The sequence below is a fragment of the Ixodes scapularis genome, unplaced genomic scaffold (genome assembly GCF_016920785.2).
Source record: "Ixodes scapularis isolate PalLabHiFi unplaced genomic scaffold, ASM1692078v2 PGA_scaffold7__128_contigs__length_106722199, whole genome shotgun sequence".
Classification (NCBI taxonomy): Eukaryota; Metazoa; Arthropoda; class Arachnida; order Ixodida; family Ixodidae; genus Ixodes; species Ixodes scapularis.
The window spans coordinates 7,076,283-7,096,508 of record NW_024609882.1 but is presented as its reverse complement, the minus strand read 5'-3'; positions in this window follow the sequence as shown (position 1 = coordinate 7,096,508).

Here is a 20,226-nt window from a genome sequence, read left to right as displayed (position 1 = left end):
TAAAGGAAGCTAAAATTATTGATAGAAGTTATCCAGCTGGCGCACGGTCAGTTTGCTCGGGGACACGGCGTGCTATTACACCGCTGTAAAGAATAAAATAAAATAATCTGTGGATAGTGAAGCACCTCGACGTTTGAGCAGGCATAACAAATTCAAGCGGGGAGGGCGAAATGACAAGACTGAGAATTCCACAAAAAACAAAAAAAAAACTATAATAACAGTAAAATAGATTATAAAAAGCGACGCTCGCAAGCCTCCTCGGGATTCTTGTAAAATTGCAACAGTTCTTCGGAAATCCAAACAAAATATATTGAAACTTTACTTGTGTGCGAGCAGCACCGTATCGATTTATTTATCTGCCCTTCCATGAATTCTATCATTTAAGATCATGTAAGCCGTGCGGAGTGTGGTAATGTCAATTTTTCTTAAACAATTTGGAAGCCACTTGTGTTTAGACTCGTCTCAGAGAGTCGAAATTAATATTTGTTGACGCATACAGCGTGCTAATTGTGTACTATAGAGATTACTCAAGGAGGACGTTAGCAAAGCTTACGCGCAAACCAGGCAAAAATAAAAAAATAAAAAAACCCAAGTTGTTGGCGCTAGCGCCACTAAATAAGCTACGCTTCAGAGTAAAGACACTTCGTTTCATTTAATTTATTTAGCTCAAAAACATCCTTACGGATGCAATACATGAGCGAGGATTTTACAATGGAGTAAAAAGCACACTATAAAATATAACTATAAAAAATTAAAAAAAAAATGAACGACAGAGTAACAAAGTTCATAACATCTGGTTCAAACATAGTAGCACATCACCATTCACATTCAAGCATAATCAAGATTGCGAATTTTTAAGTTCAAAAGTGAAAAAGCCTATGGTAAATCTAAGAGGAAAAAGCCATGAGCCGTCTTGGTGCTTCAAATCAGGGAAGCTTTATTTGAGATCGCTAGAAAAAAACGCTTTTTCGTCCTCCAGAAGCGTTACAACAGTTACCGACAGAGCAAAACAATGTCACCTTCCTAACACCATATCTAAAGTGGCGCTTCCTAACACCAAATCTAAAGTTGAAGAAGTGGCATTTTTGAATTGTGACGATCGACAGTTGCGTCTGCTGTGCACTTAGCACAAAGATGGCGGCGCCCACTAGTAGATCGGGGAAGAGAGTGCCGACCAGGGTGTAAGACAGACAGGTGGGGAAACGAGAGCCAGATGAACGACCGGATTGTGTCCTCCTCGGGTTTCTCTTTTTCTGTGGCGCCATCTATGTGGAGCACCGCGAACTCTCACTCCGGGTGGGCGACCGGTGGCGACCGGCTAAACTGACGGAGAAGGTTTCTCGTGGATTTTCAATGGAGGACTGTCGTGCTCTCGGTTTGTTTTGCGCACTCTCCCATAAAGTTCCATGCAAATTCGATTCCAATTTTTTTCTTCTCGCCGCAGCGCCATCTGTCGCAAATCGGGGGTACCCGCAGGCAGACGAGTACACAATCCGGTCACGGCGCTGCGGTAGGCTTCTATGGGCCGTTTCCCCACCTGCCTATCTTACACCCTGGTGCCGACACTCTAAGCGTAGCCCATTTAGTAGCTCCAGTCGGCGCTTTGTGCTCGGGTCGGTAGGGTCACATGACGCGCCGCTGGCGCGTGTTTTACTCACCGGTGCCACCGACAAGGACTGGCCGGTGATTGACCCCCTGAATTCACCATTAGCAGTGAACGGAGTTTATACTCCAACTCAATCTTCAGACGTCGCGCATCTGGTGTGGTGCTGCTGTCGGCATGGCACATGCGCAGAAGCTTCGCTTCGGACGAATCTGATTTCTGCACACGCGCAGTGCGCACGCCCGGTGTGGGCAAACGCTGGTTCGTATGTGAACAGTGTGTTCGTGTATACGGGCAGACACCGAGGGAGAGGAGGAGACGCGGAGGAGACGTCCGAACACCGAGCTCTGGTCGGAATGATTAGCGTCTAGACGCGTGAAGCTAGCCGCCTTTGTGTCTGCTCAATATTCGAACGTCAAAGAGCGACTAAGACAGAGGCTTCGCCGTCTACCGGCTGAACCAATCACGTACAGCGAAAAGCGCGGGATCGCTCCGCCTTTTACCGTGCGCGACTCCTTTAGCCGGTGATAGCAGACGTACAAAGACGACGACCGGCGTGACGGAGCGCTTTTTGGCCCTGCTTGACTGGCTCTATACGAGATCGTGGCGTTAGCGGACCCCTAGCAAGGGCCGCCGAGGGTCGCCGTTCGTTTTCGGACGGCGATCCAAAGCGAGCTCGAAAGAGAGTGGTGCGTGTCTCCCCGTGATCGTCGTGCACGCGGCTTTCGGCACACCTGCCACCCCCCGACGGCCGCGCGAACCCCTTTTAGCGGAGTCAGCCAACCATCGACGCCGAAAAGCGGCTTCCGGAGAGAGAGAGCAGTTCGCTTCTGTTCTCGGACGGCGGGCACGATTCGGCGTGCGTGCGTGCCTCCTCCTACGCTCCCGTTCGCCCCCCGAGCTGACAGTGTGCTGGAAGCTATACGTTTTCCTTGGACCAGTTCGTACGCCTCACCAACTCAATCGTCTAACGTCACGCCACTACGCATGCGCAAACTGTCATTACTGCGCATGCGCAAAGGAAAGGGAGGCGGATGATTGGTACGGCGAGCGCGTAGCTCGCGCACCCCACTGTCGGCTTAAGGGTAACCGGAGACGATCGTAAACGCGACACGACAGCGCGAGACCCGTGCACGCGTACGCTAAGCGGAGAACGGCTACGCGTTGCCCGTACTTATAAATAGCGGCGGGGCGGCCGCAGAAATTCTCACAATTAAAGCCAGATGTTGCTCGTCGGGTCGGTGGCGAGGGACGCGCACGACACGGCGCGCGCACTTTTTGACTTTTGTGTTGTCCTCGCGAGAACGGGGAGTGCCGCTCGGCTCGTGGGGTATCGGCTGTTCGGGAGCGGCGTGACGTCACTGATGGCGTGGGCGGGATTGCACGTGTCGAAGCTGCTGCTGCGCCCCGAATTCGCCGTTTTTCACTCAACAGGCGGCTTCGCGGAACGCCGAGCCCCGCGTGGTTTCACGGAGTTCGCTCGGCGTTGGTCCCAGAGCTTGGGGATTGAGACGGCTTGGGGGCTTCATCAGTGAACAGACTCAATGAAAGTTTTTACCACCACCACCACATCGAAGATCACGTGCCTTGTATAGTGATGGAGGATGCTTGGGTGCACTCAGCTCTTGTTGGTGCAGTGTAATCCACTCTCTTTAAACTTCGCGCACGGTCTTACCGTTGCTATGTTTGTTAATATGGCAGTGCTGAACAGTGATGTAGAAAAAGGTATCTGGGAATACAGGTTCTAAGATAGATGTACTGTACTTGTGATTGGGTTGTGTGTATGTTTATACAGCCGGAAGTTAGTCGGCCCCGATGGGAGTTTGTTGTCTCAGTTGTAGATGAGTAATTTAGCCAATGCAGTACAACCGCTAGCATGTGGGTCTTTGACGTGCACCGCACAGTAGTCGTACACGACCGGGCGCCGGTACCATGCTCGTTGAGATCGAAACGGGCAGGCGAGGAGGGAGAAGTTCTGCGTTCTGCAGCGCGAGCTTTCCCTTCACGTGTTCGGAGCATGGTGTGCGCTAGTCCACTCGGTCACTGGTCCCCCATGGATGTACTGGAAGGCTAAAATGCAACTAGAGAAAACATATATTCAAATGTTTTTATTAAAATATTTTGAACATACTTATAATGAATAGCAACAGGATATCGAAACATGCAGAACAGTAATACATAAACTGAAAGACGTGTGCTAAAACACTTTTTCTTCCCGAATTAGGTTATCTTCCGTTACTTTACGAATGATGTCATGTTCAGTTACAACGTCAGAAGGCTATGTCTTAGCTCTTCGAGGTATTGCAGTAAAATATACATTTAATTTTTGTTTTCCAAACTCTGTATGCCTTTACGCTCTACCGCAACGGACGCCTCGAGCTATATCAGTCAATTCCGCTCTGTGAACGGAGCACGTGATACGCTATACATAGTGAGTGTATATCATTGCTATACAAACACTCTTTTGAGAATATCGCCTTCTCGATATAGATACACATACACTGGAGGTAACTACCTCTAGAATATTATCGCGATACGTCTTTTCGCGATACTGCCCAGCTCTGTGCTAAAGTCCCACTCCAATCTGTGGCCAAGTTTTTTTGTTTTTTTTTATTGATTAACTTAATTTTTGTTACGAAGTCCAATATCAACCTTTCCTGCAGACGTCAGCCCCAGTCTGAACCAAGTCAGGGTTTTGTAATTTATTGCTTTGGCTTTATTTCTTTTCTTCCAAAACAATGAGAAGTATAGTGACGTCGGAAATGCGATTAGCTGACCACTTCCTTTTTAACATGACCTTAGAAAACCAAAACGCAGACACAAAATATGTTTTGTGTATGCTAAAACTGACCGACGCTGGGAAGATTGTAGATGTATATTTACGTAGCACAAACGGGACGAGTAAATACCATACTCTAGGTGCAGTAATCCAGTTATACGAATTATTGATACGATGCAAAGGACGCTCATAAATCAGTTGGACACTTCATTTGGGTAATGTAAAATAATGCGTGTCAATCGAAAAAAAAGTAGTTGACTTTTGTTGTTACGAATCCAACCGTGAATCAACCAACGTAAAGCGGCCATTTGTTTTTATTTTTTTTCTCGGAATAAAATATAACAATTCACCGACTTTTCTGACTTGGTGTGCCTTGAAGAGCACCGAGGTCCCTCTAGCGGAACCAATCTTCGTTGGACCGGAAACCGGCATTTCGACTTCCGCCGGGAGCTCCGCCGCATAACGGCGCATGCCCGAATGATGACGATGACGATGTGGTCATCCGGCCGCCTAACGCACGTCTCATCCTGTCCCCTCTACCCTCAGACCCAGAGAGTATTTGTAAGAAAAATAACTGTGACGCTATAAAAAAAAGAAAAATGTAAAGAACCATGAATTGTAGCCGAGTTACCGAGTTGTGTGAGAAGTCCCCCGTGAAAAACGAGTCCTTTTTCGCTGTCCGCCACCGGCTCCTTTTGTTAGCGTTTCCCCCGCCGCAGGCATTGTCGTTCGTGGTCCGTGAAAACCGAATTTGAATGGTCCTGAAATTTCCGACTTTCCCGGATTTGACCGCTTTTTTTTGTTGATTTGCTGTTTGCCCGACGTGCTTTCTTTTTTTGAGGGGGCGGAAGAGAGAGAATCGTGCTCTCACGGTCACGAAACGCTACAGCTTTAGCGACTTTCAACTCTGTGGTGCCGCGTGATTTGTATAGAAATACACGCTATCACAAACAAATCTCAGAGTTTGAACTAGACGTGTTCGTAACAGTTTCAGAGAATTATGGATGTGCACAGCGCTACACCTTTAGCGCGGGCGCGGCATTGGGTATTTTTTGCACTTCGAAAGGGTATTGGCGGGTATAAACTTTTACCCGGCTAGTCCTCCGAATGACTACTTTCTACCACACTAGTATAGTTTTAATGACAGCCCCTTGATTTTGAGAGAAGAAAACTAGAAAAGGCGATCACTTGTGTCGCGCAATGAACGTGACAGACTGAGGACGTGCATTGAACAAGGTCTTTTTTTTTTAAATTCTTGAACGTTTTGCGTACATGTTATAATTTTGTCACCGATTCTGAATTTTGCGGACAGTCTCTTCGCTTGAACAATTTTGAAAGAAAAGAAAAACTCTAACCAAAAAATTGATATGGAGCCCGACGTTTCAAGGCCAGTTCGGCCCCTTGATCACGGGTGACTGTTTTTGTCCTTGTCGTCGAACAATTTTGAATTAACTTCGGGCTTTTAACGGAGTCAGAGCTACTTTCGGAAGTCGCGCAAGAGGTTCTTTAAATATTATTTGAACATTACAAATTTTCTCTAGAAAAACACTGGTCAGCCGCTGTTTTTCTTGGTATTTTCTCATAAGGTGTCGAAAGGCTCTCGCCACAACACCTAAGTCGCCGAAACTCCTGCCGCACTAAATTGACAACAACTGACGTATTTGAAGTCAAATGCACAATATATCTATCAGATTTATATCTTTGAACTCTCGCATTAGTATAAAAGGAGCGATAACCTTGATATAAAAAAAAAAAAAAAACGCGGGTCGTGGTGCCGGTGTAAGCCCAGCATGATTATGTGGGAGCTCTGCATAATAAAACCAGAGATGTCCGTATTTCCAAAGATGGCGCTTTTTACCGAACCTGTTTCTTTTTTTTTTTTTTTTTTTGTAGGGTTTCTAGCGCGGTGCTTAATCCCCGTTGAAATCATTCTTGAAAAACAGTCTTCAAGAGCTGGAGAGGAAATTTAGACCTTCGTCTTTTCTGGGCAGTTGTACTTGTGTGGCAAAGCAAAACTATATAAAAATAAAAAATAAAAAAGTTTTGCTCCCGAAATTGTTGTGCAGATTGTCGTTGCAGCGCGATTGCATTTTTGTACATCTTGTACTGATTAAAGGTTTCTTTGTCACACTGATTTCGTAACTGCTTTTCAAATTTTTTAATACGTTTTTTTGAAGCCTTCTATCGGCTTTGAAACCAATTCACAAAATTTTCTAAACACACTGTCTACTTCCCGCAAGATAACTGCCGCTCGGGACAAACTAACGACTTTTGTTGTAGCAATACTGGAATTCAAATGTTTATGTCTTACTATATGCATATAAACATAATAAGAGCCTGTATATGCCATTCTGAAGCTAATGTATCATATCGCTTTTGTTGGACGCATCACGTACCCCTGTATCCTATACATAATTGAACTAAGTACATAACAGATGCGTGCCGAATACTTTGGTGAGTAGAAGCCGAGCCATTTACAGGAATATGTGCGTAGGATTCGCTCAGTGAGCGAACCCTGCGCGCTTAAATTAAAGAAAGACAAAAAAATCTTAACCGTTTTTTAAAACCCGGTTTCTCCTTCAAAATTTTTTTCCCTGTTGGCAGCTATTCCGGAAAATTTATTTTCTACCAATAGAGTTATCTCACTTCCAGTGTCCTAAATCCAGTATTCGAAGCAATGTGTTAACAGCAACGATTGTTACTGGCAGGCAAGGGTGGACGCAGGTATGTTTCCAGGGAGGAGAAGGGGGGGGGGGGGGGGATTAGGGTATCATATATATGAGGCTCCCCCCCCCCCCCCCCCCCCCGCTCTTTAAGTTTTACTCATGCAGAATTAAAGAGGGGGTTCAGGAGACCCGGACCCCCACTCTGAATCAAGCTAGTAGGGTGTTGCATTTTGTAGTGACAACGTACGCGTTAGGATCCAGTAAACGGCTAATGAACAAAGTAATTTCTTTAGTACTTTACGGTACCGTCTTTAAAATTAAGTTACTCGATACCCATTGCTTTTCACAAAATTTAGTCCCATTTTTAGTCTCTGGAGAGTCAACGCACCATCGAAACTGCGCTGCGTTCTCCAATTTGGTAAACGAAGGATAAATATATTTTCGGATATGGCTCTGTAAAAGTTTAATTACTGTCGTGGTTCATAACTGCGGCTTATCACTGCCAGATGCAGAAATCTAAACTAACGCAACGATAACAATCGTTAGATTTGGAAATAACGTTAACGGTTTTCAGTTATTTTTGCAAGACGGTAACGAACCTCAACGACGCGTTAAGCTATGACCAACTTCCAACAAGCGAGGCTATTTCGTTACATATTTTCGGTAACGAGCACAAACACTGCGTACGTATCTTGTCTCGTGACTGCTCTTCCGTTATCCGTTGTACATTACCGAGGTGCGTGTGCACCAGCGAAGATTGGGATAGCGGTGCACTTGTATCGGAAATGGGAGTTTGGACGCAGGTATACCTGCGTCCAAACTACCAAATGATATCGCCGCCCTATATATAGGGCGGTGATATCATTGCCTAGCCAGTAGGGGCGTGACCGCAACACCCGTCGTTGATTTGTCAGGCCCTCGAAGCATTGACCTTCAAGACGTACTCTTGAACAGTAGGTGCACGTTATCCTTTGTGTCTGTCTCACTGACCCCTATATGCTTGGAGGTCGGGGACCCGTCGAGCTGTTTTCACAACTTTTTTCCCCGGCCTATTCTTCATTATGTGATGAAAAAATAAAGGCATATTTATTATCATTAGTGTAAGATTAGGTGAAAAAAAATGAATTAGCCTCTATCACCAACTTTTGCATAAGTTTGTTATCTTGAGCCTAATGGTGCACGCTTGGAAAGGACCGGCCTATAATGAAGTGGTCGGCAATTCATACCACTTCATTGTATTTATCAACGATTTTTTCATTATGAAGCAATGAATGAGGAATCAAGTGGAGGATATCAATTAGGAAATCATTCTTGAAACCTCATTGCACCGACGTTCGAAGGGCATTGGTCGTCAGGTGGTTAACCTCACAACCAATTTTTAGCTACGTTTTACGTTGTGCGTCTTTATGTATGCGATCAAACCAATAAAAATGTTGATGCCTTGCGAAAAAAGTGCATATTAAAAATAGCAACCTAAGTGGTTGTTGTTTTTTCGCGTTTAATACGAGGTATTAAGAGCTACTTGCTGCTATGGTTAAACTCAGCGTCAATCCTAACCTGCCGGCAGTGGCGAAGATGCACTCGGTGTGTATTTACTCCTGTTTATAAGCGAGAAAGTGAAAAGTAAACGATTTGAACCTCTGCTCGTAGATTACTGTAACAACCTCTTCGAACAAATTGTTATGAATTGTGAAATATAAATTGACAAAATCTTAAATTCTCCCCAAAACCAAAATTTTAAAACTAGTAGAACGCTTGTTTAGTGCAACCAAGGTGCCAGTCTCGTCGAGAACTAGATCATGAGATTCCTAGTTGTACTCATTTCCATACGTAGATTCGTCAATATAGATTTGAGAAGAGTATAAATACCTCTCTGACAAGGCAAGCCTATTCAGTACTGGAACCTCGAGGCCTCAGTCAGATCTCCAAGTAAACGCTGGAGTTTGTGTAGGCCTATACCACTGCGCTTACACTCGAGCACGAATAAAAGTCCAGTCGCTCATCCCACTGACGTACACAATTTTGGCTAATTTACTGCAGGCGACAGCAGTGACGCAAATATCATCAACCGTTCCAAAGAGCTATCGATGGGGCTCGAAACGAAACTTGGTTGCACAGCCAAATATCTAATAGTGATGTTTTCTTTGTTGGATTTTACGTATTTCGATGCGATCGAGTTTCGAGAGCAGCTGGGGTCACACTTCTGCTTAGGGAAATCTTTTCATGCACGTTCATTCAACATGACCATGATTGCGAAGTAGTCTGGGCTTTCATAAACTTTGGTTGCCAATCAATGCTCGTTGGAGGAATATACATGTGTGCCAAGCTAATATCGACGTTCTTCAAAACTATTCAACTTTTTTCAAACCAAAACTGAGCAATTTTCCCGTATGGTACTAGCTGTCTATTTTGATTTGCCAGATATAGACTGGGAAAGGGTGATGCGCAAAGGGAACTCCCAACATTCGCGGCATCTTAATGATAATGTTTTTAGCAACAATTTTAGCCGAGTAGATAAAAGTCCCACGCCCATGTCAAATGTTAGCGAGTCGCTGCTTGACCTTGTATTGTTATCTGAGACCCTTAACAAAAGTGTACTTGATGTGTCAATCGCAGAACTCATATCTGTCCATGCCCTGTAGTTGTCTGCGACCGCTCTGCTTCGCGGTATAAGTACGTAGAAACCGAAAATAACCGCTATTGTGATTTCACTCGTGCAAATGAGATCGATATTCTTGATTTCTTGGAAGAGGCCCTCGATAGATTTCTTGTGTTTTCCGAGATTAACAGGGAGTCGGTGGATAAGGTTTGACCTTTATCCAAACAATCCGTTCTTCGACAAGTTCGTCCCTGAAAAATCAGCCAGGAGAAAGAAGCACAGTCTGTGGGTGACGCTTGAAATGTTACATCTAAGACGAAAGATAAATTTAGTAGAAATAATTCAAGTTTAAATAGTTTGCTTCCTTCGCTTCTCTCCTACGTCAAATGCGCGCTTTAGTTGCTCATGTCCCATTATAACTACTTCAACATCAATATGCATAACTTCATCAAAGAAAATCCAAGGAAGTTTTGGGAACATTACATACAAGATGAATGTATAACAATTAAGGAGTTTAGTCATAACGAGTAGACGCTTGTCGATGAGCAGTGCATCGCTAGAGAGTTTATTCATTTCTTTCCATCCTTGTACACTATTGAGAACTCTGTCTTGCCAACATTCACTTCTCACAATCGCAGGATCAGTGGCTTAGTAGTCTCTAAAAGGGATTCTTGACAGCCTTCTACGGATAGACATTAGAAAATTGTCTGGCCAAGATGGAATTTCTAACGCTTTTCGAAAAAGTATGCCGGACGGTGCTCCAAGTTTCTTTACGTAATTCACTCTTGCAGTTTAAAAACGGGTCATGTGTCACAAGATTGGAAAGTAGCCAAAGTAGAGCCTATACAAAAGAGGGAGAAAAAAAGAAGGTTTGCAATTATATACCATGTGTCGTTGTTGAGTACATGCAGTAATGTTCTTGATAATTTCATTTTCAAGCACATTATAATTTTTCTCTAATTTACAGCGTTTCTGACAGATCAACAACACGGGTTCCGTAAATATTGCTCGACAGTGACACAACTTCTCCACACGGTCCATAATTTTGCTATAATAATTGATAATAAATGTAAAGTCGATGCTGTTTTCCAAGATTTCGCAAAGGTGTTCGACATGGTTTCGTATATGGTTAAAGCACGTACTAGATAATGATTGCCTCCTAAAATGGTTAGACTCTTACTTTACCAACTGTAAACAGCTCGTGTCTTCGGGCAAAGCCGAATCCATTGAATTATCCGTTCCATCTGCAGTACCCCAGGGCTCGGTACTGGGACAATTGCATTTTTCAGTTTTAATCAATGATTTGATGGCAGATAAACCCTCAATACTGTGTCGATTTTTCGCGAACGTCCGTATACTGTTTGTTGTCAAAAATAGCTTGCGTTTCTGATCTAAAATGTTTAGATCATAGCCCTCACAGTATTTTTTTGTGGTGTCAAGAGCGGCAAATAGATTTGAACGTTAATAAATGCAGGCAAATGAAAACAGCGCTGCAGAAGGTACCGTTGTCTTTCCCCTACACTATCAGCTCCAGTGTGTTTTGGCAGTAGTCAGTGAATAGAAGTCTCTAGGTATTTCAATTACCTATAACTGAAGCTAGACTTCTCACATTCGGAAGGTTATGGTTACAGCGTCTGGAAAGCTATGGTCGCTGCGAAGGAATATGATACAGTGTATTCCTGAAACGAAGATAACGGCGTGTAAATGTCTAATCCGTCCTTTACTCGAATATGCTGACATCTTATGGGACCCTCGTTCACAGTCGTTATAGACTAGTTGCAGTGGGTTAAAAAAAAATGTTCTCTTAGGTTCATTTATAATTCGTGTAGTATAGAGTGAGATGTTTCACCGTTACATACTGCGTCTGGAGTCTGGACTGCCTGAGTTGCTATGTCGAAGGAAAGTAAAGCGCTTAGGCTGTTTACATAGCATCATACATAACAAACCTTTTTAGAGTTTGATGTCTATCTTGGGTGTAACGCGAGCCGTGACACAACACAGAAGCATGGGAAACTAATTCGTGAGTTTTGTTGCGGGGAACACGTTTCAAAATGTTCCTTTTTTCCGCGCACCGTTTGCGAGTAGAACGAGTTGCCCCGCAGCGTGACGTGAATTGTCTCTTTAGCTACACTTTCTAGTGCAATGGAGGAACCTTTCTTCTGTGGAACGGACTCTAAGGACTAAACTGCATGATTATTTGTTTTACTAGATGTTTATTTGTATTAATTGGCTATGCTGACCTTTTCTAGTGTTTTTCATACTCCATGCCTTGGCCTTCAAAAGTTGGCCGGCAGTTTAATCAGAACGAGTAAATTAATAAATAAATGTGAGCATTTCTATTTATTATTTAAAATTTTTTTACGTTTTTTTTTTAAATTTGTTTTAAGAAATGAAACCGATAATTAAAATCTTTCTTCTCGTCGAGGCAATAGAGAACCAATGAAAACAGTGACGACAGATTCCGACAGAATGCAGGTGGTTCGATGGTCGTGTCTGTTAACCCATCGATCCCTTTGGTACTTGGAGAGAAACCTCATCACTCCTTCCAGCTTTGAATTAGTCATCTTAACAACTTCGCACCAGCCGGCTTGCATTTCTGAACTAACTGCTGCATGATGCCCGTAAAATGCCTTCAGGAGGCATACTTCATTCTTGAAGTTATCCTCCTGCAGCGTTGTTACAAGTCGCAATGTTTTGAGCCAGACAAAGTTTCCAAGTGCATTACCATCCTAGAAATAAAAGTTGCGATTGTTTAGAAGGTGTCTCCGACAGCACAGACCACAAAGTAAGCTGTGTGTTCTTCGTGGTCGTCGATCCAACTCCTTAAAGTCGATCCGACTTCCTATAGTCAAACATTAAAGTCACGGTTTCTTTTACGTTCCTAAGTACTGACTGCAATCGACCTTCACATTGCTTTTCCTCAAATGGCAACTCATTGTTCCAGCAGCTTGCAGTGCAGCGGAAAGCCTCATTTCCCGTAGGTCCGATGACGGACTCCTTTATGTCTCCATCATCCATGGATTGGACGACCATTTAGAAAACAGTAACGGGAGTTTAATGCAGTAAACACTTTGAGATTGGCCATTGGCTTCTGTGCGTTTGTGTTTTCTTTGAAAGGAGCTGACTAGCACCCTGTCAAGCCGTAGTCACACCGCGCGCATGTGCATAGTACAAAAAACACAGAGTTGGCTGCAGATATGATGGCAAAAGCATCTGCGCACACGCCTCAAGCAAGTTCCAAATACGCTTTTTTTCATATACACGTATGCTTTGAAGATCTCTGCCGACATTTCTTCTATGCCCTATGAGACAGGACTGCCGTATATAAGAAAGAGAGTGGCTGCAGAGTGTCTTTCGCACGATGCATTAGCAGTGGGACCACGAACCATACACTCCCTTCCGTTCAGGCCTACTGCAGGTACTCCACCCGTTCCTGCAAAGCCTCTTTCTTATGTCAATGTTGCCACCGTATCAGGTCTCCGACCTCTGTCAATTTCCTTCGCCCTACTGCTTTGAGGCCTGGGGAACACGTTTGGGTGGTATCGGCCCCAGTGAAGTCGAGCAATACCACCCCCCCCCCCCCAAAAAAAAAAAGCCCCCCCCCCCCCCTCAAACGTCATCTCTGATCGGTCCGCGCAGCGCAGCAGACGACCACAAGGTCGTCTGCTTCTTCTTGTGGTGACGTCAGAACGCCGAGCTCTGATTGGATCTGATTGAAGGATAGTGGGTAGACGTCAAGGCAGGTTACTTCGAGGTATACCCACTATATTTTAACCAGAGCCAATCAGAGCTCGGCATTTTGACGTCACTGCAAAAAGAAGCAGACGAAAATGCGCTCCGCATAGCTGGCATTGCCGCCAGTTCATCTTGCAGCGTCTCGCAACGACCGCGACGCGCTAAGCATGGTGGCGACGCCAAGCTGTACGCGTCTGACGCTTTGCGGCGTCCTTCGCCTAGTTTTATTGTGTTTGCCACTAGGGGGAGGGCGGGTCGGGCATCCCATAGAATTATTTTAATGTACGCTAGAGGTTCAACTGGCGTTAGTGTCTATGCGACTTCCGTGACGCAAGTTGAAGCAGACAGCAACCAGTCTACTTTTGCGGTGCTCCTGTGCATTCCTATGAGAAAACGCGCGAGCATTTTGTCTGTTCGCCGAAAAATAACACGGAAAACTTTGGTTACTTGAGTTGTACCGAATAGTATGTACCTTGATTAACACTTTAAAAGTGTAATTGCTATAGTTACCGCATTTTTCTTCATCAGTGAATGATGTTTAACTTCACTACATTTCAGTCTTAAACGTGTGTTCCGCAGCAGGTGTGTAAAAACAAGCGGCGACTCTAAGCAAAATAACGATCGAAAGGAATTTAGAGTGTGTTCAAGGCTCGCCAGCATTCCGGTGACGCTTATATATTGATAATATTCCAGATCTGTCACAATATGAAAATGACCCTGTCGTGCATGAGTGGATAAAAACATTCAAAACGTAGAGAATAAAGTCCGTGGGCTATGAAAGGTGTCTCTTCGCATTGTTTTCTCTGCCGGGCAGCTTTTATCGGCCAATTTTTCTCAAAGATTTCGAGCGTGCAGGTGATATTTTGAACGTAGAACAAACATCTCCGCTCAGAGCAGAAACAATAAGGCGGTACTTACTCATTTAGAATCGGAATAGATTACGTGGCCTTAAATTTATTGTGATCGTACATGCACGTGTAGTTACTGATCCAGTGTTACTGCGTAGTTTTTGCCGTCTTCCTTAATTTTCAGATGTTCTTCGTTCGTTTGGCACGTATATCCCTCATGCTGAAATTCGTCAGGCTGACATTTCGTCGGCCTGACTGAGACATGTTCCAAGCAACCTAGTACGTACGAATTATTTGAGATATTTACTCTTGTGATCGAGCGCAGGGAGAAAATGCTGGTCGAAAATGAAAATTCATTTTCGACACATTGCTGTCTGCTTCGATTTGCGTCAGCACACTAGCGCCACTTGAACCTCTAGCGTACATTATAATAACTCTATGGTGTATTAACTAAGATGACGTCATGCGCAAGCCCTTGTCTTCTAGATGGTATCGAGTCGAAGCGCCGGTTTCGTAGCGTCTGAAGATGGACAGCAACCTATATTCCGTCCACCCGCCTAAGCTGACGGTGCGGTGGGACCAACCAGCCGCCTTCCTTTCATCGCATGATCTCGCTCTCTGAGCTTTTGTAGGGGCTGGAGCGTACGTGATCACGTGACGAAAGATAGACGTATACGACTGGCCCTGCGAGCGCGTATATGTTCCTCCACGCTGTCGCCTATGGCGTGAACGGAGAGCCCTCCAGGGGCCTCTTAAGCCCTGCGGCCATTGCGTGCATGGAACGGGAGATTTCGAAGAATCCGATTAAAATGGTGTGCTCTTCGTCGCCGCTACACGGAGCCGGTCTCTCTCCTCCAGTGATGCGTGCTTTTGGAAATTAACATCCCGACCCGAATTTTTTTTTTTTTTTATTTGAGAAACAAAAAAGCGGGGAGGGGGGATTATGTTGTTCGACCAGTTCCTCAGCAGCGTCGTTAAAGACAAGTTGTCGGACTAATGGTGTCGGATTAATGGCCGAGGCCCATCTGACCGCGAGTGCCCCAGAGGACAAAAACAATACTTACGGTGAAGAGCGGAGTCCTAAAGACATTGTGTCTCCTTTTTCTACTTAAATGGCAAGCTATTACTTCTGGTTTGTAATAGCGTCGTCGCATCGTCCGGGCCTGGTATCATTGTCGGCTTCAGTCGCGCTGGCTGAGCAGGAATAAGCTGAAAGAGAGAGAGAGAGAAAGAAGATACTCGTGTTAGATGGTGGTGCTCCGTACAGCGATTTTTCCAGTTCTTTTTGTGTGAGTCGTCTTTGGATTTGTTCTTCATGCCAATTTAAGGTCGTTTTCTATCTTCGGAAATTAAAAACAGCGCGGAAAGACGAGGACCAGACAAAGAAGTGACACGGACGTAGCGCTGACTTACAACTGAGTTTAAGGAACGCAAACTCGCAATATATATTTGCGGTGTCACGAACAAAAAAAGAAAAAAGAAAAAATTCAGCCCATGTGATGTATCACCAATAAAAATAAAACAATCATAAAAAACATTGCAAAAAACATTGAAAATAAAAATGAAATGCGCCATGACACAGCCGTACATCTTCTTAGATTAATTAAACAGCTAGTGTAGAATCAATTGAACTTGTCGCTGTGACTGATTGCAGAAACTGAAAAAGCCGGTGTAAAGCCGGTGAAGTGCGCGAATTAGAATTGGTAAGCACAGTGCCTCGAGCGGCTAAAGCAGTGTTTTCGGTAAGACGCTCGCACTCACTCCCTCTGAGGTTTTGTTTTATAGTTTTTGTCTAAATAATATTAGGCTAATACTTTCATTCGTCAATGTATACTGCCTATAGCTGTGGAAAGACATGCTTTTCCCAGAAGATCAATCTGGTCTCGAGCTATTAAAACAAAACAAAAATTATAAATGCTGCGGTGCGCCGTAAATTGAAACCTGCAATGAAATCACCCGGATTTCGTACTTCCCATCATTTGAAAAAACAAATGACCGGCGTTTAGTTATAGTATTTATGAAACAAACCATGAGATGAGCTCATTGATTCGCTATACATTTTCGGTCGTACAATATAAGCTGCAATTATGACGCTACTTATATTACGGATAATATATGTTTGGCAGTTTCCTCTGTGTGATTGTCGGCGAAACTCGACAATCACTTTATGGCATATTTTACAGTATCGTGGTGAGCAATTCCTCTGGGGCTCTCATTTGCTTGAGACCGGCCTGCTAGAAGTAAGCAGCCAACGGCAGCATTGCGAAGACCGCAACCGCGAAGAACGCAGTTAGGCCTAACACACATATCCTAATCATCAGAACTTTCATCTTGTATATTACATCATCACATAATCCTCTTCACTAGACGCGGCACCGCGGGCCTCCTTGGTACGGGCTGTTGCCTTTCTGCGGTGCCGCGGCTCTCCTGAGGAAATAAAGATGATTATGATTATTATGATTATATTTTGTTAGACTACAGCATACCTCGGTGGCTTACCTCCGCCGACACTATGAGCTCAAACACATGACCCAACCTTTTTTTTTTCCTCTGCGGTCCTCACAAAATTTATTATCTCTTGATTTGTCAAATAGCCCGTCGCATGGGACCCCAACTTCGCATTCCACCCCTAGTTTGAACCCTAGTTCTTTAAAGGAGCTGTGCAACGATATTTAATTTAAATGTTTTTCTCTCTACACGAGCTTACTGGCACCCCTGGGACTCAAGGATACTCACACGCAACGCCATTGGCCAAGAAACTCCTTTGTTGCGGCGTAATTTCAAGGACAAAAGCGATCATTTTCATTCAATCTCTCCTTTGCAAAATTTGATGACGTAACTCGGGGATCGCAGTACACCCAAGTGACGATATTTGAATGCGGTTCATAGATTGGACCCGAGCATTGCGTGGGCACTCGACTTGGGCTCGTGACAATTGCTAGCTCGAGAAGCATTCGGGTTGTGACTAGGGCTGGGCAATTGATCGATTAACCTTCCGATTAATCGATTAAGGCTTTAACTGCGATCAAACGTTTTAACCGGTTAATCGGTTTTTTAATCGGTACTCAAAAAAAGCCCGTTCCCAGCCAGGTGCTATGAGCAAGGTTCAATTCTCGCGCTCGCGAAGCGTCACGTGTTCGAGGATGTACATTACAGTTCTACCGAGGCCAGACGAACAAGCCGGGCCCGCAATTGATCCCCCCGAGACCGCGAAACTTCACGTGTTGAGGATCTATTACACATCCCGCCCAGGCAAGACAAACAAGCAGAAAAACGAGCTGGGAAGCTAACAACGCCATGGTCACTTGTTCCAGTATTCGGCACGTAAAAATGAACGAGTTCACGAGTATGAAAGGCAATATCGCTGCAAAGTTTGAGTTTAAAGTAAACTCCAGCGGTGAAGTTTTTAACTCGAAGGAAGTCCACTGCATCATCTGCAAAAAGCCGTTTTCGTACAGTGGAAGCGTAAATTCGCTTCAGTATCACCTACGAGCGAAGCACCCATGTACTCGGCTGCAGCAAGGACCATCGGCCAAAACGCAGACAACAATCAACGCCTTCTCATCGAGGTTCTTTTCTCTGAAAAAAAGAAGAGAGCGTCGCCCAAGCCCTGACTTCTTGTCTTCCTGTCGGAGAATGTGGACAAACGTTTTGTCTTCGGAGTTGGAGCAAAAATATGTCTTTGAATCGTTGAACTTTATGTATCCTCAATGCTAAATGTCCTTTGCGCCGTGTAACAGGCAGTAAAATGTCTTTAAAGGCAAGACGAGTTGTTGCCCATTCTTTTTAATATATTATTTATAAAAAATTAACGCGACCGATTAATCGATTAATTAATCGATTAAAGGCCGGCGATTAATCGGGTTAAAATTTTTAATCGACGCCCAGCCCTAGTTGTGACCCGTGTCCAATCGCTGCAACGACGACAACAGCCGAGCCATAACAATGTCTGGAACTCAGCGCGTGTCCTGCGCTTTGCCAACCCCAGCGCGTGGCTATGATCAACACTGGCGGCATATAATCGGCTCCAGATCACGTGGCCGCTTGTTCTGGCTGCGAGTTGAGGGGGTGAACGCTGCTTGTTTTTCTTTAATTTTTTTTTATGACTTCTATTGCGTGGGGTGAAAAACGAAGGCGTGTTTCATAGGTCCTTAACGTTAGGGATCCGTTTTAAGCGGTATTTGCGCAAAGTACAAAAATTGTTGCGTAGCTCCTTTAAATATTTGACAAGTGCGTCGAAGAAGCACGAAAGACTATTTCAGCTCATATATATCGCCCGCGGTAGTACACTATATTTATACTTGGCATATAACCTGCTTAGAGCAACAAATATTACAATATAATACACATGTTTTTTTTTTTTTTTTTTTTTTGCGAAACTGGTTATTCCTTGTTATCCAATTTGATGTTCCCTCCGCCAGGTTTCCTATTACCGCAAACCATAACCTGGTCTAGGAGGCCGCCAAAAATACCTGGCATGTGGTAGCTTCGGTAATAGGAATTTCCGTTTTAAGCACCACAGCCTAAGCCCTATAGTTAACTCTACGGGGGATAAAGCGATGTTCGACGACAAATCTAAATATACAGAGGCCCACGAAATAACGCCGATGCAATTCTATATAAAGCACAAACAAAAAAACACGAGCGTAACAACCAGATTACGCGTAGCTAAGTGGTTATTACACGCTGCTCTCAATTACACCGAAACTTTACGACAGCCCACTGCCGTTTCCAAACTCTCTGCCCAACTGGAACCAAACGCCGATGCTCCCCAACGGGCGTGGTTCTTTCACGTTGCGCTCGAACGGGGAGCGCGCGCAGGCGCCGTTCTCTTTTATTTCGGCTTCCCCGTAAATTGCCACTAATTACAGTCGTCTCGGTTGTCGCCGCACGCCGTCGGAACCCCGAAGCAGCGACAGACGACGTCTCCCGTACTCCCTGCTGTATACATTCCATTAACCTCTAAGCTCATAATGCAGTGGAAGCTACTCGCTCGTCGAACCAATCAGCCGCCTCCTTTTTGATCACGTGACACGCTCTTAGCGCGGGGGAATGGGCGGAAGCGTGACCACGTAGAGAGAGATACGGACGTGCCACTGGTCCCAGAAGCACGTATCTTTTGCCCGCACTGCCAGCTTAGGGGGTGGACGGAGAATGGAGTGCGACAGGGCGGCGGCCGTGCCTCCTCCGTCGCCAAGTTGTCGGGGGAACGAATGATGCCGGCTCGGGCCTAATGACAGGACCGGGACGTTGATTAGGGGTGGAAAGCCAGTCCGGACATTATAGGCCTCTGCTCCTCCCCTCAGCTTCGAGCCCACGGCTAGGAGATTGTCGCGGCGAAGAGTCGTCGCGACGAAAGATCCGCTAAGCCTCCGCCGTGAACCGCCCGATAAGTCAGTGCCGATGGGGCCCCCAATCTTAAGGTTCTTAGACACCGATTACCACTATCTGGCAAATAAAAGAAAAAGAGGGGATCGTACAACACCTGCTAGTTTGCGAGGTCGTATATTTCTTTCCGTTTTAAGTCCGACCGTAGCTCACGATATGGCAAGGTGGACTCGATCAAGGGTTGTCGAAAGTGCATCGTCACGACACTCGTTGTCTTTATGTTTGTTCGTTTTTTACCGTGCATTGGCGGGAACGAGTTACAAGTAACTGCGTTACCGGTAGCGCGTTACTTCTTCTGTAAGAGAGAAATGTACTCATTACGTACTTAGCACTCACGCGACTTATTTCGAGTAATTGGTAACGTAGTTACGTAGTTACGTTACTCGTTACGTATTCTTCTCAAGACAAAAATTGCGCTTATTTTTTTCGTGTTTTTATGGGTCAAGCTATATTAACTTTTTAGGGAGCTTTTTTGCACTTTTTTTTTTTTTTAGTATCTAGTGGAACCGTTAGAAATAAAAGGTGGTTATGTTCAGGTTCTGCATGAACAAAATATTCCTTCAAATATGTCCGCTTACGCACATTTGTAACGTCAAAACAGTAAAACG